This window comes from Gavialis gangeticus, unplaced genomic scaffold (assembly GCF_001723915.1).
Source record: "Gavialis gangeticus isolate Ggan-Ray unplaced genomic scaffold, GavGan_comp1, whole genome shotgun sequence".
In the NCBI taxonomy this organism is placed as follows: Eukaryota; Metazoa; Chordata; order Crocodylia; family Gavialidae; genus Gavialis; species Gavialis gangeticus.
This window is the reverse complement of record NW_017729027.1, coordinates 29743647-29749420: the sequence shown is the minus strand read 5'-3', so window position 1 is coordinate 29749420 and position 5774 is coordinate 29743647. Positions and strand designations below refer to the sequence as shown.

The 5774-nt window shown below is 45.9% G+C and overlaps 1 protein-coding gene across 2 annotated transcripts in view; it reads left to right on the top strand.

Moving 5' to 3' along the window:
- The first annotated feature begins 6 nt into the window (after positions 1 to 6).
- Positions 7 to 5774, top strand: part of PTP4A1 (protein tyrosine phosphatase type IVA, member 1) — a 20520-nt gene continuing 14752 nt past the window's right edge. For both annotated transcript variants that reach the window (XM_019520515.1, XM_019520514.1), the window contains exon 1: positions 7 to 103. The gene's annotated coding sequence lies outside the window, so the exon portion shown is untranslated. The remainder of the gene's footprint in view (positions 104 to 5774) is intronic.

Here is a 5774-nt window from a genome sequence, read left to right as displayed (position 1 = left end):
CTCGTCCGCCGCCGCCCGGCTCCGCTCCTCCTGCCCCCGGCGGTGGCGCCCGCACCCCGGCTGCATGATCAGGCTACAGTCTTCAATGAGTAACCGTCGTCCTGTGAGTGCCGCCGCCGCCGCCTCCATGTTGGCTCTTTGTTGCGGGGGGCGGCGGCACAAAGGCGCTTTGTGAGCACGGTCCCGGTCCTCCGCGGCGCTGGGCGGACAAAATGGCTCCGCGCCGGGTCGGCGTTGGCCGCAGCAAGCCTCGGCTTGTCTGGGCTGGGGGCGGATCGCCCCGGGGGCACGGGAGGGTGTCGCGGCTCCCGGCGGGGCCCGGGAGGCGGGGGGAAGGGGTCGGTGCCTGCTTCAGCTTGAAGAAGGAGGAGGCTTTTCAAATGGCGACCTGGCGGCTCCGGCCTTGGCACAGGGCGCCCTGCGGGGTGGCTCGAGTTGGCCGGCTGGGACCTGCTGCCGTGCGCGGGCCCCGGGGAGGTCCTGGCCGCTGGGGGACAGAGAGCACCTGAAGGGAGAAGGGCACGAGTTTTGTTTGCTCAGTGGCGGCGTGGGAAAGGCCAGTGCCTGTGTCTGGGTCGCCGTCTCTGGGAGTGGGGCAGGTTCCTGGCAAATTGGCCGTTCTCTTTTTTTTTTAATCTCCCCTGAAGAGTTTCCAGCCCTCCTGGCTGCTGGGCAGAACCTTCCAATATGTCTCCCTGCAGAGGAGCGAGGGGAGGGAGTGACTCAGAGCAGGGCTCCTACCTCCTTTCCTCTCATTGGGTTGTCAGCTGGAAGGTGACACTGGGATGTGGAGGTTGGGTGCTCCTGTAGCCACCCGTTTAAGGAAGGGGGCAGCAGACGGGTTGGTGCCAGGGCCCTCTAGGAGGAGTGGGATGGAGAGTTGCTGCAGGGAAGGAAATGTGTAAGATGGGTGAAAGAGATTTGAGGTAGTGATGGTCCACAAGGGGGTTGTACGTTCTCACTTGTGCTGAGTGTACCAATGAGGTCTTAAATAAATAATGCTTATTAGGTAAAGTCTGAATTTTCCTCTGGTTGCTGTGTAACACTCCCACTGCCTTCAGTAGATCTGGTATGAACAGAAGAAAATAGGGAATCCAGGATCTACTTTCTGACCTGGGGACCATAACTCAACCTGGAGTCTGTCTGTCTCTTCCAACAAGTTGCTGTGACTTTATGGAAACATCTGGTTATTACTGAAAGTTAAATTGGCTTATCCTGCTTTATATGACCAGTGCTATATTTTATTTACTTTTACATACATGGCCCAAACTGCTATAACAAAAGACTTCATACTCTTTATAACTTTGTTCACATCTTCTTATTCAGATATCTAGATCTGTTTCAACAAGTAAGATTTCTGTATTGTAGGGGGGAGGGATCTATCTATCTATCTAGATATATAGATATATCTATATACATGCACATTGCATAGACACCAAGATATAAATGTTAATGTCATAACTAGCTTCCCAGGTTTTCACTTTGAAATAGATGAAAGGTGGTTGACTAAGCTGTTCAAGTGGCTTGCTATTGAAGTGTCAACAGTATGCTCAGTTGTACAAAACAGTCCTTACTCTGAAAAAATCTGATACAGCCAAGATGCCCTGGACAACTAAGGGAAAGGAGTACCTTAAATTTAACTTTTTGTGGACACTGCATGATGATGCATTACTGAAACACGTGTTTAGGGACATAACTGCATTTCCAGTGCTGAATTAAACTTCCTTGCACATACGAGTTAGTGCAGGCTGAGGTTTTTTGTGGGCCCATTCCCTAACCACAAAGACACGCTTTTCTTCATGAAACATTTTTAGTATGCAGTATGCTGTTACAAACTCTAGGAATGTTCTTGTTCATCTAGATCAGGGGTTCCCAGACTGGTATACCTACCCCTGGGGGTACACAGGTAAAATTGTGTAATAGTGGATTTAATTTTTGTAATTGGCATTAAGGGGTTAAAATATAATGCATGTGCTGGTAGGGGTACACAGGCAGCTGGTAAATCTGAGAGGGAGGTACACAGTAAGAAAAAGTTTGAGAACCTCTGTTCTAGATGTTCTTTTTTCTAGGCATGATCATCTCTAGTCTAAGCCAAGGGTGGTGAACCTGTGACACATGTTGTGGCACAGTCAGGCTCTGTGTGAAGTACGTGGCAGATTGGGAGGGGGACAGGTAAGGAATAAAGGGCAGACCAGCCCAGCTGTCTGTGAATTCAGTCTTGTTGTCTGGGTTAGTAAGATGGAGTCTGTGATTTTTATCCTGCCACTCCTTAGCTTTTTTACTCTACTTTGGTAGCAAGTCAGAACTAAAATAAAGGTTGATTCTTGTTACAGTGCCTGACTGCTCAAAAATGCATACTCTTTTTTTCTAGCCTCTCTTCCTATGATTTTTGGGCATCATTTCCAGATTAAAGACTATATTCTCAAAAGTACTTGTCTTACAAGTCAGAGTGAAAATGCAAATGTCTCTGGAACTATGAAACATTGGGTCAGATTGTGTGGCATGATAACATTCTGTGAAATGCCACAGTTCAGATCTTAACAAACCTATGTCTATAGTTTCTCAAGTAAACAAGCAGAGAGGTGTTTTCCCATGCTTCCAGAAGTTACCCAGTTTTCAACAAGCTGTTAAAAGTATGGCTCATAATACATCTACTTGCCATCAAAGACAACAAGAAATGTCTTGTTCCAGGACAGGTGAGAATCTAGGTTCATTGCAAAATGTCTTCCTCATGTTAGGGTTTTTCTGTAGAATCCCCTAATGCCTACGGTTACGTGCAAGATCAGTTTTTATAAAGCCATGTTAAATCATGGTAATCCATACTAGGTGAAATAACTCTTGGGAAGAGATTTTACCTGGATGTTGACCAGCCTCCATTCTATTTCCAGACCTGCATGTGCTAAATCAGATTGCCTGGATGCTGGCTGGCTGAATACTTCTGTTTCCTATTAGTACAATAAATCATTTTGTAAAGTATCAAGTTGTCCACAAGAAAAATGTCTCAAAATGGCAGGGAGGGGGTTATTTTATTGTATTGGCAGGCCTGCAATTTTGACCCAGTGGAGACTTATATATTAAACATTACTGTAGCTGCACTGGAAGCAATTCTTTGAGCTTGTATTCCATATGCTGCAAGGTATTCCTTAAGGTGATCTTTGCATATCATATATTTGTCGAGAGTCATGTTTCGTTTTTTGCACCCTATGATATCTAGATTCTGAAGAGGTTATCTCTTTACATGGAAGTTAAGGAGCCTACTTTTGCATACATAGAATCTTGAAATCATTCTTTCAGACTTCCTCTTTACTCACTGTCATACGCTCCTTACAATCTGAACTTGCCATCAGTTAATTATCTCTGTTAAGACAATCTGTGAATTCAGTGCTTTTATAGTTGTTGCACTTCCCTGCCCTCCCCCACAATGCATTTCACAGACATAAGGTAGTTGTAAGACCTAATCTAAGAGATCAACCTGAGGTGGTTTTGAAATTTTAACTGGAACCAGTCTTTCAACTAGCCTATTTTCTCCTTCAGCAAAATACATTTTAAGGAAAATACGAAGTCCATGTGTCAGCCCTTGAAATGTCCATGTTATAGAATAGAAACTTTTGGATTCCAGAACCATCACAGATGAAGCAGTCTCCTTGCTGGGATAGTGGATGCTATTCTGTTCTTGGGCTCAGATATGTTTTCCTTCAGATGGTTGGTGCACCTTATTCCTTCAAAACTGTATTCTCTGCCAAAGTGTGAGCTCTGCCCTCAAACATTCCCTTGCCTGAAATGTGGAACTCATCTATGGCTGTTGTATCCTAACACTGCTCTTCACAGAACTAAAACAATTCTCATTGCTGTAGTTGCTGGTTGGCTATTTAGGAAGACCCCCAAGGGGGACTTGTTTCTGGTTATTTGCTGCCAAAGCCCCAAGTGGCCTGTCCAACCTGAGACAGAAATCAAGTGACGACTACCATAAGTCCTTTTTCAGCCAGTGTGCTGCTTGTGTGGTTGTTATAATCATTACAATTAGAGCTCCTTGTTCCTGTCTGCACCCCTCCCCAATTCCATACGGGACCTGGCTTTTGGTTGCCTACAATAGGACCTGCCTTGAAATCTAGGTAATTGTGGTAGATGAGGTCTCTAGCTAGATGGAAACTAGTACTGTACAGTTCTGCCTCCACTACTCTTTCTGCACAGGACTTTGCCAGTATTTTCCAAATGAAGCGTAGAACCTGACCTTTCTTTTCCTTTCTAAAATTCTTTTTGTCTGCCCCAGGTACAGAAGTTCCTAATTTTTCCCTTCACTAATGATCCAGGCCTGTTTCCTAGTCTCCGTGGGATAATAGTTTCATAGTTTCTAGGGTCGGAAGGGACCTGAGTAGATCATCTAGTTCGACCCCCTGCCATGGCAGGAAAGAGTACTAGGGTCAAACGACCCCAGCAAGGTGTACATCTAGCCTCCTCTTAAAGACCCCCAGGGTAGGAGCCAGCACCACTTCTCTTGGAAGTTGGTTCCGGATCCTAGCCGCCCTGACAGTGAAATAGCACCTCCTGATATCTAGCCTAAATCTACCCTCTGCCAGCTTGTGACCGATATTTCTGGTCACTCCTGGCAGTGTTCGGGGGAACAGGGACTTCCCCAGTGCCTGCTGGTCCCCCTGACTAGTTTGTAACAAGCCACTAGATCCCCCCTCAGCCTTCTCTTGTGCAGGCTGAACAAGTTCAGGTCCTGTAGCCTCTCCTCATAAGGCCTGCCCTGCTGCCCCCTGATCATGCGAGTGGCCCTCCTCTGGACCCTCCTCATGTTGTCCACATCCCTCTTGAAGTGCAGCGCCCAGAACTGGATGCAGTACAATTGTCATAAAATACAGCTTCGAGTTCCTTTCCTCTGTTTCCATCCTAAAACTCCTCTGGTTTAGCTTCCACTATTTTTGTCATATACCTGTTCCCAAACTCATTAGCAGTGTGCTTAGCTACTAAATCTTGGAACTACAACTTCATTCTCATCTTCCTTGCCTTGCAGGATGCCTCTGACACAGTTGAGCCTACTCATGACTTCTCATTCTCCTTCACATGCTTAATTGTGCTCAGCATGTCCTTAGGAAAATCTTCAACACCCTCTTCTAACTATCTGTGGGACTCCCACAAAACTCTGCTCTCAGCCTATTTTCCATCACCTGCAAACACAGCTATCTCCCTGAATGTTAGTCTAGGTCTGGAGTACACAGGTAGATCTGTTCGGCCTGCCTCTGACATCTCACAGATGCAGTTTGACTTGAGGGATATATAGCTAAATCATGTGAATTCAGTCATATGAATCTATGGCAAAATTCCTAGTTTATTCCCTTTTCCATGGGAAATGGAAAACCTGGATCCCTGAGCCTAGAAAAAAAGAGGTTGCAGTCAAATTCCATCTCTCTGCATCCAGTTCAAGAATGTTGCTCAGGCTTTTTCAATTTGTTGTTTCTCTTGTACTTCAAATAAAGTCAGTCCTTTATTTGCATTGCTTCGCTGGATCATCCTTTTCAGTAATAGCAAACAAGCTGCTTATTCTCAAAGTCCTTTGTGGTGTATTCCCACTTAACTTGTTGGTTATCTGTTAGTATTGAATGGGAAGAGGTAGGTTTGCAGAAGGCAGGATAGATTTACACCTTATAGACCAGGGGTGTCCAACCTTTTTGAATGTGGGGCCGGATCATGAATTTTTTATCACTCAGTGGGCTGGTGAGCCATATCGAGAGACCTCGCAGGAAGTGGTATCACATCACCCCCCCCCCCCC